The 11,144-nt window shown below is 35.7% G+C and overlaps 1 protein-coding gene across 1 annotated transcript in view; it reads left to right on the top strand.

Annotated features, from left to right (window-relative positions):
* LOC116866193 (C-type lectin domain family 2 member F-like) overlaps positions 1–11,144 on the top strand; it is a 41,515-nt gene that overhangs the window by 4,502 nt on the left and 25,869 nt on the right. The window contains exons 2-3 of the mRNA XM_032854958.1: positions 8,681–8,844; positions 10,621–10,725. The gene's annotated coding sequence lies outside the window, so the exon portion shown is untranslated. The remainder of the gene's footprint in view (positions 1–8,680; positions 8,845–10,620; positions 10,726–11,144) is intronic.

Here is an 11,144-nt window from a genome sequence, read left to right as displayed (position 1 = left end):
TGAAAAATAAAATGAATATTTTTGCTCGGAAGTTCAGGAACATTAACTTATTTATGTATTCATTTCTTTATTCAACAAATTAATCGAGGATTTACTATATACTATACATTATTCCAAAGGAAATGACAGGCACATTTTCTTCCTTAATGTAGTTTACATTCTACAATTCATATATTTGTTTGTACATATACGTTAATGTTTTATGTTATTTATTCATGGATAAGTAATACAATGTAATGCATACAATGCAATGGTCCTATGCATAGGAATAAAACAGGGAAAAGTAGGGGTGCCTGGGTGGCTCAGTGGGTTAAGCCTCTGCCTTCGGCTCGGGTTATGATCCCAGGGTCCTGGGATCGAGCCCCACATTGGGCTCTCTGCTTGGAAGTGAGCCTGCTTCCACCTCTCTCTCTGCCTGCCTCTCTGCCTACTTGTAATCTCTGCCTGTCAAATAAATAAATAAAAATCTTAAAAAAAAAAAGGCAGGGAAAAATAGGGTGGCAGAGGAAGGAGAGGAGGCTTTTATGTTAAACAGAGTAATCCTGGAAGGCCTCCATGGAGGTGTCATTTGGCACAGAGAATAGTAACAGCAAAAATATTGTTGTACAAAAATATGCTAATTTAATGCCTTAATATTTACCATCTGTTTAGTTACTGAAATCATGAGTCAGAATAAAATTTTTTGAAGTGAATTATTTGCTCTTTCAATTTCAGAGTTTTCAGGATTTTTAAATTTCCCCTTTTTTTCTAGTTTCCTTGTAATATGTTCCCTCTTTTCAACTTCTGGACCAAACTTGATCCCTTGTCAAATCTAAATCTAACCAAGGAAAGAAATATGTTAAATACTCTGTCCTCATCTTATTTGAAAATAAATTAATTCAATTCTCCATCTCTGGACCCACCAGGCTAATCCCAGTAACTTGATTCACATAGACTTCTTGGATTTGTTTCACTAACAGTAAGACTTTATTCTGAAACCCTGAATCAGAGCCTTTCATCAGTGCTTATACCCACACTGACCAAATCACAAAGCACCAGCTGAAAAAATAATAACAATTCAGCAAACGAAGACAGAAAGCCAAAACTGACAGATGTAGGACCTGGCTAACAATACTCAGGAGAACAGTGACAAAATGTCCAGGATGAACATTGTAACAGCCTTTGTATAATTTTAGTCCAGAGTGGAATAGAAGGACTGGAGACACAGGAAAAGATGACTCTGAGAGGAAAGGACACACCACAGAAAGTACAATATGGCAAAGAATCTAAAATCTGGAAGATATCTTATACATAATTCAAGGAAAGAAGAAAGAATTAGATAACTAAAAGACAAAAACAAATAACTTGGTAGGATAACTATGTCCAAATGTGGAGCAAATGCAAGGTTGGGATGACTTGAACAATTAATGAGGCAAAATTAGAAAATCCCATGTGAACCTTGTGCTGAGATACTGAGATTTGAGTGGCATGTCGGAGATGTAGAGAGAGATTTCTAGTTATTACAATGGAATTCATCATCATCCAATCATAACAGGGTAAATAAATGCATTTTAAAAATTAAACCAATGGTTAAAATTTTAAATTTAAATTTTAAAATCAACCAATGATAAAATCATGAAATATTTATGACTATGGAACATATGCACACTTCAGTATTAGCAGTATAACAGTAAAGGATCAAATGACAGGGATTAAGAAAGAGCAAAATGAGAAGAGTGGAGGGCAGGAGAAATAGAAGGAAGAGTGATAGTACCAATCTACACCTCCTATGTGTTGGAGAAATTAGAGATACACTCTGTGTATCTCTAGATTAGAGATCTAGATTAGAGATCTAGACCTAGTGTTTTCTAGATTAGAAGTAAAGGTTTACGTTAAGAGATGAGGGAAAGGAAGAGAGACAGTGCCTTTAAATCATCTATCAAAACAGGAAGGCAACAGATAATTTCTAAAGTTGATAAATCCATATGGAGTAGCACAAACTATTTAATGATATAAAGATGATCATCATAAGAAATAAAAACAAAGAATTCAAAAAAAAATTGCCTCTAAGGAGCAAGACAATCATTTGAGGAGAGATGTTTTTATTGACTAATAAGCTTTTCTGAACTATTTCATTTAAATGTGTACATATACTATTCTGAAAAATGAAAATAATAATAACTGTCTTATTCGTGGTTGTTCATGTAGTATGTATTTATGGCTATTAATTAAGGTTCTCTCTCCAATTTCATAATTTGCCTTCATTCAGGCCCTGTCCCAACTGATTTCTTTACTATTGATGCTGCCCTCAATTTAAAACCCATTGATTAGTATATTGTACTTTCTGCAGTGAAGTATGGACATAGATTTTAATTTTATATATGTCTTATTTCTGTATATAGGAAGCTGTACATAGTCAAATTACATTTAAATAATTAATATAGGTTTGTAAAAATACAAATGTTATTACATAATGAATAATTTTTAAACATGAACATTTTATTGGAAACATATCCTTAAGTGATGCTACTGTGTACTTTCTGATTCAACCTATCCCCTACATCCTGCTCTCATTCTAATATTTGACATTTGAGAACTATTTTAACAAAATAATCTGTGACAGAGGCAATTAAATTGAACAGGTTGCTATGCTTCCTTTAAAATGAGCCACATGATTTGACAAAAAAATCAGCAAGTATACAGTAGACTTGAACAAACATATCAACCAACTTGACCTGATGGGCATCCATAGAATAAATGACAAGTGAAATGTATTGAAAAACATAGTGAAATGTATTGAAAAACACACTGAAAAAGAAAGACAACTTGGAAAACTTACTCTACCTAAGACTTCTTATAAAGCAACCATATGTAAGTGTGATATTATTGTTGCTTTAGATAAACATGTCAGTGAAAAATATTGAAGCCCATAATAGGCACACATATTTTTGATCAGTTGATTGTTTTTACCAAGATACAAAGGCAGTTCAGTGAAGAAAGCATACTCATTTCAAAAGTTGGATATTATTATGAAAAAAGTTAGATTTTAATCCATATTTCGTACCACAGAAAATAATGAACAACAAAAATGTGGAACATAGACCTAAATATAAAACTTAAAACTATAAAACTTCAAGAAGAATAAAAGGAGAAAATCTTTATGATTTTGGCTTAGGCAAAGATTTCCTATATACAACACCAAAAGTGTGATCCATGAAATAAAAAAATAAATAAAAAATTTGAGTTGATGAAAATTAAGGGCTTCTGTCTTTGAAAAAGAATGTGTGAGGACATAAAAAAACAAAGACAGGGCGCCTGGGTGGCTCAGTGGGTTGGGCCGCTGCCTTCGGCTCAGGTCATGATCTCAGGGTCCTGGGATCGAGTCCCGCATCGGGCTCTCTGCTCAACAGGGAGCCTGCTTCCCTTCCTCTCTCTCTGCCTGCCTCTCTGCCTACTTGTGATCTCTGTCTGTCAAATAAATAAATAAAATCTTTAAAAAAAAAAAAAAAAAAAAAAAAAAAAAAAAAAAAAAAAAAAAAAAACAAAGACAAGACAAACACTGGAAAAAAATTGTTATTCACATATTTCAAAAATTAAAAAAAATTAAAATTAAAATTAAAATACACACTCACACCCACACTAAAACCACGCTTTGTCTTCCACACCCTAGTACCACAGGATAGCTGGTGTGGGCTTGTGGAAATTGTATTCTCTGAGACCACAAACTCTCTGCTCCAGTCTGTGCTTTAAGGAGAAAGGGGAGAAAAAGTTCCTTGAGTTCTTGGTCCTTTCTAAGCATGGTTTTTCTGTGTCCCAGTGCACCTAGGACTAGTATGGTCTTGGGGACCCTGGGCTTGCTGAGATCATAAGTTTCTGTGCCAGCCTGACCCAGCAGTTATGGCGTTAGGAGCCACTAATTATGGCATTCCAACCCATCCCTTCTGATATTCAGACCCTGCTCCAGTCTGGGCTTTTAAGGTAGATGAGAAGAAGAGAGCTTTCCCATAGCTCCTTAGCCCTTTTAAACCCCAGGTTCTTTTTTTGTGTTGCAGCACAACTAGGGCTTGTGGAATCAACTCAGCTGGGGCATGTGGACCATGAGCTCACTGATGCAACCAGACCTGCCCCTTATGGTGTCCAGATCCTGCTCTGCTCTAATCTAGGCTTTTAAGGTGGGGTGGGAACATGAACAGTGTGTTCTCAGTCCCTCATACTGGGAGAGTATCCCCTCAGTTACTCCACAACCTGGCAGACTTCTAGTGTTTTCTATTTATATGTTCTTTTAAACAGAGATTTTTTTTTTCCATACCCAAAGACAGAGGGATCTGTTCCCAGGCTGTCCCTCCCTATAGTGTTTGCAGCCTCAGGTGTGGAGTTTCCCTCTGTTACAGTGTCTCCATATCTCTTGCTGTTCCATTGCCATTCTATCTATCTGTGGTTGTTCAGTAGCTGTTTAGTTGACCTTCAGTTCTTCAAGAGGAATTGTTCTATCAATGGGTGTATTTTTGTGTGTTCTGTGGAGGAGGTGATATCAGAGTGTTCCTGTGTCACTGTCTTGAATCAGGACCCTCCTATTAGAATGGTTTTAAAACAAACTGTATCAAGTCTTGATAAAAATGGGATGAATAGTGTGACTGGGTGTCTCAGTTGGTTAAGTGACTGACTACCTTCTGCTCAGATCATGATCCCAGGGTCCTGGGATCGAGTCCTGCTTCAGGCTCCCTGCTCAGCACAGAGTCTGCTTCTCCCTCTGATCTTCCCCCTCTCATTCCCTCTTTTCTAAATAAATAAATAAAATTTTAAAAAAGAAAATGTGATGTATAAATGGAATTCTTTTTTTCCCAGTTTTTTTTGAGATATAACTGACATATAGCAATGTAAGTTTAAGGTGTACAGTATAATAATTTGACTTACATGTATTATGATTGCCACAGTAAGTTTAATTAACATCCATCACTTCATATAGATACAAAAAATAGAAAGAAAAAAAATGGTTTTTTCCTTGTGATGAGAACTCTTAAGATTTACTCTTGTAAAAACTTTCAAATATACCATATAGCCATTTTCACCTCAGTCATTATGCTGTACATTAGACCCCTAGTATTTATTTATCTAATAGCTGCAAGCTTGTGCCTTTTGACCACTTCACCCAATATCTTCTTCCCCAAACCTCTGTCTCTGGTAACCACTAATCTGATCTCTTTGTGTATATATATCTATTTTAAGGTTCCACATATAAGTGAGATCATAAATTATTTATCTTGTCTTTCACTGTCTGACTTACTTCACTTAGTTTAATGCTCTCAAGATCCATCCATGTTGTCATAGTTGGCAGGAATTCTTAATTTTTTTATGGTTGAATAACATTCCATTGTATACACACACACACACACACACACACACGAATCAAACCTCTTTATCTATCCCACTGTCAGTGGAAGCTGGGGTTGTTTCTATATTTGGGCTATTGCAAATAATGCTTCAGTGAACATGGGAGTACAAAAAATTTTTTGACACAGTGTTTTCATTTCCTTCTAATACATACTTAGAAGTGGAATTGCTGGATTATATGGTAGTTCTATTTTTAATTTTTTAAGGAAACTCCAAACTGTTTTCAGCAGTAGCTGTAGTAATTTTCCATCCTATGAATAGTGCACAAGGGTTTCCTTTTCTCCATATCCTTGTCAGCATGTGTTACCTCTCATCCTTGTGATGATGGCCCTTCTAACAGGCATGAGGCGATATCTCATTGTGGTTTTGATTTCTATTTCCCTAATAGTTATTGATGTGCAAATGGAACTCTCATACACTGATAATGAGGATGTCCAATTATACAATGACTTCAGAAAAGTGTTTGGTAACTTCTTGAATTGTTAGGCCTACACCTACCATCTGATCAGTCTCTGTACTCCTAGATATTCACCAAAGATAAATAAAAACATGTCCATAGAGAGACTTATGTACAAATGCCTATAGTAGTGTTAATTGTTACAATCAGGAGTAACCTAAATGACCCTCAGCAAGTGAATGGATAAACATATCCAAACAATGGGACAGTACTCAGCTCAGCAGTAAAAGGAGTGATCTGGTGATATAAACAGCAACTTACAAAAATCACAAAGAACTTATTCTGATGAAAAGAAGTCACCAAAAAACACACATACTCTATAATTCCATTACTCAAAATTTTGGAAAACGCAAACTGATCTATAGTGACAGAAAGGATGTCAGTGGTTACAAGGAGATATGGTGGCAAAGAACATTGAGGAGGAGAGAATACAAACCATCAAAAAAGCAAACTTTTGAGGATATGGATTAGTTCACTATTTTGAATGTGATGATTTCATGAGTTTATACATATGTTAAAAATTAATATATTGTTAACTTTAAATATGTGCAATCTATTCTATATTAATTATAACTCAATAAAACTACTATTGCAGGATATTAAATTAGTTTATTGAGAGTTATTTAAGAGTCTTAAAGTAAAGGAAAGATATACCACATTCTTGGATTAGAATACTAAAATTATAAAGTGGTCAATTCTGAAATTTACTTAAAAAGTGATATAATAAGCATCAATACCAAATACCGAATACCAAAGTAGCTGATTGCAGACATTGAATGTCAACTAATTCAGCCAGACTTTATGGGTATCAAGATAGTGCATCTAAAGAGAACAATTTACGGTAACTCTGATGTTCATATTTCCACATAACTGATTCCATTTTTCTCAGGGCTAAATCCCAAGCAGAAAAAAACAGCTCAAAGTTTTAGATAGTCTCAATGGGCGTAGAGCGATGAAACTGGAGTCCAGCAAAAAATAAGATGATGAGGACTGAAGGAGACAATGTAACAGAATAAAAGGAATTACAGAGTAGTGAGTCTGATATTCTGAGCCACTTTTCTTCTCCAAGTGTTTCTCTTCCAAGCCATCATGTATAGGGCATAGGGTCAAGAAGCCAAGTGAAAACAATAACAAAAAGCCTTAGAAAACACATAAAGCCTGAGTGGCTCAGTGGGTTGAGCGACCAGTTCTTGATTTCAACTCAGGTCATGATCTCAGGGTCATGGGATCGTGAACCACATTGGGCTCTGCACTTGACAGGGAGTCTGCCTGAGATTCTCTCTCCCACTTCCTTTGTGCCTCCCCCTCTACTCATGCTCTCTCTAAAGAATAAATAAATAAACAAATAAATAAATATTTTTTTAAAGAAAATACCTAAAGATTATTAGTCTCATAGTGTGCAGGTAACAATAAAAGCAGAGTCCTAAAGCTGAGACCCATACAGTTGACACCTTAGAAGAGGCCCTTTTGAAGTAAAAATCGGAGAGATATCACTCTTTGCAATGACTGAAATACAACCTTAAACATCTCAATTCCTGATTAGGGCAGTGATCCTCCCCCATGGAAAATCTCTGCCAAAACAGGATTAAATCCATTTTTTGAAGAAAGATAGCATCACCCATAGCTTCTACAGATTTTTATTCTGTAGGACAACTATTGAGTGAAAAGTATCAGGCTTCAAGTCCAAATGATAGAAGAATAAGAGAATAAAAGACAACAGAAAGAGACCCAGGGGAGAAATAGATATTGGTATTATTAGGCATAGACTTTAAATTTCTTTTCTTATTAACATGTGCAACAATATTGGTTTCAAGATTGGGAACATTACTAAAGAAATGGGATCTCTACAAAGGATCAAATAGAAATTCTGAAACTCAGAAGTATAAAGACAAAATCAAAGGGTGCAAAAGATACATAGAATTAGTTTCTATTGACTTAGATAAACCAATGAAAATCATTCAGATGGATACAAGGAAGGAAAACAAAAAAGCTTTAAAAATTTAGAAGAATTTGGGGCACCTGGGTGGCTCAGTGGGTTAAGCCTCTACTTTTGGATCAGGTCATGATCTCAGGGTCCTGGGATCGACCCCCACATCAGGCTCTCTGCTCAGCAGAGAGCCTGCTTCCTCCTCTCTCTCTCTGCCTGCCTCTCTGCCTACTTGTGATCTCTGTCAAATAAATTTAAATAAAAAGAAAAAGAGCTTAAGAGGAAGGAGCAGAGAGTTGGGGACAGTAAAATCTCAAATGACAGAAGCTCTCAAATGGTGTGATTAAATTTAGATAAACCAGGATAATCCCCACGCCGGATCCTTAACTGAATCACATCTGCATCGATCCTTTTTCCCTACAAATTAACAGGTGAGAGCTCTAGGGATTAGGACCTAATATCTTTGGTTTGTTGTTTTTCACTCTACCACAATCTGGAAGGGGTAAAATTCCAAGTGGTCATGGTCATCTGGATTCCACAACAGAACTATAAAAAGGGAGCTGTAAGGAGAAGGCTGTGGAATCCACACATTTGTGGAAGCTGCTACCTAGAGGGTAATTGCCGTCTGTGAGGAAGTGTCTGTCTCTGTGGAAAATGGTTTCTCCACAAAGCCCACTGTCTCTCAGGAATCACATTTCTGTGGAAGCTGCTGCTTTGTGGGACTGCAGTCATGACTCTGGGGTAGAGCTGGAGGTGCTGTGGGTTGGCAGAGTAAGAAGTCAGAAAGACGAAGTAACTGGATGTGAAGAAGGAGGAGATAGATGATGATGTGGAGTCTACCTGGCACTTCAGCATCCACCTGTTGTTCTGTTTGACCTCAGCATCCTTCTGAGAGTAACGATCTCTGTCTTGGTTTTATCTTTCAGAGTTCCCCTCATGGCCCAGTTCTGACAAACACAGGGAAAGGGATTTGTGTGAAATGGATTTCCCAGACAGGAATTTTGGTGCTAGTTTGACCACAGAAAAATCCAGCATATTCCACATTTCCGCTGACATTTAGTATTGCCAGCCTTTAATTTCACCCATTTTGGTAGGCGACTGGTACCTCACTGTATTTTTATTTTCAATAAAATTTTTTTTCTGGTGAATAATGATGTTCATGACCTTTTATATGCTTTAATGGCCATTTGAACATTTTCTTTCGTGAAGTGCCCCTTCAAGTCTTTCTGCCATTTTTTAATTAGAACTTTTTATTATTGATTTGTAGGAGTTAATTCTATCCTGACTACTAGTCCTGTATAAATTTGGATATGTGTGTGTTATACTAATTCAAATTCAAACTGAGCCCTTCAAAGCCTACAACTTGTATCTTTGCTTCCTTAACACTATTCTTATTTTGAATGAAGTCTAATTTTCCTATGTTTTTTGTTGTTAGTGTTTATTTCATCTTGTTTAAGAAATCTTTGTCTGCCATAAAGCCATAACTGTATTCTGTTAGGCTTTAACTAGAAACGCTATACATTTGTTTAAAGACTTATTTATTTGAGGTGTGCCTGTCCAACTCAAGGTTGGGCTCCCTGCTCAGTGGGGAGTATGCTTTTCCCCCTCTCTCTCTTTCTCAAATATAGATTTATTTATTTGAAAGAGAGAACAAGTCGGGAGAGAGGTAGAGGAAGAGAGAGAATCCCAAGCAGACTCCCTGCTGAGCTCAAAGCCCCAGAGGAGCTACATGGATCCCTAACATGGGGCTTCTCATGGGGCTTAACCCCAGGCTGGATCCCACCACCCTAAGATTATGATCTGAGCTGAAATCGCAAGTTGGATGCTTAACTGACTGTGCCATTCAGGAGCCCCTAACTAGAAGCTTTATATTTTGAACTCTCATATTTAGTTCTATGATCCATTTTTTTTAAATGTTTATGTGTGGTACAGGGTCAATACGAAGTTTCACTTATTTCCATGCAGATATCCAATTGCTTCAGCTCCATTTACTGAAAAGACTACCACTTTCTACCTCTAATGGCAGGGACAACTTTTTTAATATATATGTAAGGTAATTGTATGCATGTCTTTTTTTTGGGGGGGGGCTATATCTGGTCTTGTGGATGTATCTCTATTCTGGTATGAAATTAAACTGTTTTTATTATTATGGCTTTAAAGTAAATCTTGATATTCAGAATCGTAATTTCTCCAAAGATCCTTCTTTCCAATGTTGTCTTGGCTATTCTAAATCCTATGCATTTCTATGTTAATTTTAGAATTAGGATATCATTTTTTCAAAAAAAATCTATCTGTCATATTCAGGGATTTTGTTCACTCTGTAGGTAGATTTGGGAGACTTTATATTCCAAGAATAGAGAGTTCCAATTCAAGTACATGGTTATTTCTCCAGTTATTAAGGTTTTCTTTTATTTTGTCAACAACACTTGAAGGCATGGTTTCCCAACAAGCAGATTCTGAAATCAAGATTATTGTGTTGGAGGTTTATTAGGGAGCGCTCTTGGTATCACCACCTGTGCAAGAGAGTTGAAGGAAGCAGTACTGGGCAGAAAGTTTTTCTAATTTTATTACATTTATTACTATTTTATTTTTGGATCCTCTTATACATGGTATTGTTTTTTTTAAATTTTTCATTGTTTACTGCTAACCTTCAGAAATATAATTCATGTTTAAACGTTGAGATATTTTAAGACTTTATCCAATAACCTTGATAAAATATATATTTTAATAATTTATGTTTTATCATTTACATATATAGTATATATATACACACAATTACATTAGCTATAGATAAAAATGTCTTATATCTTCCTTTTTCAGTTTTTATATTTTTAAATTTATTTTTCTTACCTTATTTTACTTCTAGGACTTCTAATAGACAGTAGAGGTTACTGAATAAAAATTACTGACAAAGGCCATTCTGATCTTGTTCCAGAGCTCAAAAGAAGAAACATTCACTCTTTTACCAAAGGTAATTTATTAGGTTTAGAGTTTGTTGTTGGTCGTTTTTCGTTTGGTTTGTTTTTTTTCTCTTCTTTTAATATCAATGTTTATCAGATTAGGGACACCTTGTGTTTCCAGTTTTCTTAGAGATTAGCTGTTAAATTTTATCAAATGCTTTTCTACATCTATTAAAATAATAGATTTTTTCTAAAATGTAAATCAACTTGTATGGCTAGAATAAATTCCAGTTGGTCATGTTATCATCCTTTCTATATATTCCTAGATTTCATTTTCCCTGGTGTTCTGTAAGGTTGGCATTTTCCTTGTTTATCCCTGGAAAAGCAGGAAAAGTTAGCTTCACTTTTCTATATGTTTGCCCAACACACTGTATTTATGGTCAACAGTATTGGGGCTGTATCCAGATAACAAGATATGACTTTGGGTTCC

Source organism: Lontra canadensis, unplaced genomic scaffold (genome assembly GCF_010015895.1).
Source record: "Lontra canadensis isolate GAN:19392208 unplaced genomic scaffold, GSC_riverotter_1.0 scaffold9, whole genome shotgun sequence".
Lineage (NCBI taxonomy): Eukaryota > Metazoa > Chordata > Mammalia > Carnivora > Mustelidae > Lontra > Lontra canadensis.
Note: the sequence above shows the minus strand (reverse complement) of the source record. Positions and strands in the feature narration are given on the sequence as shown.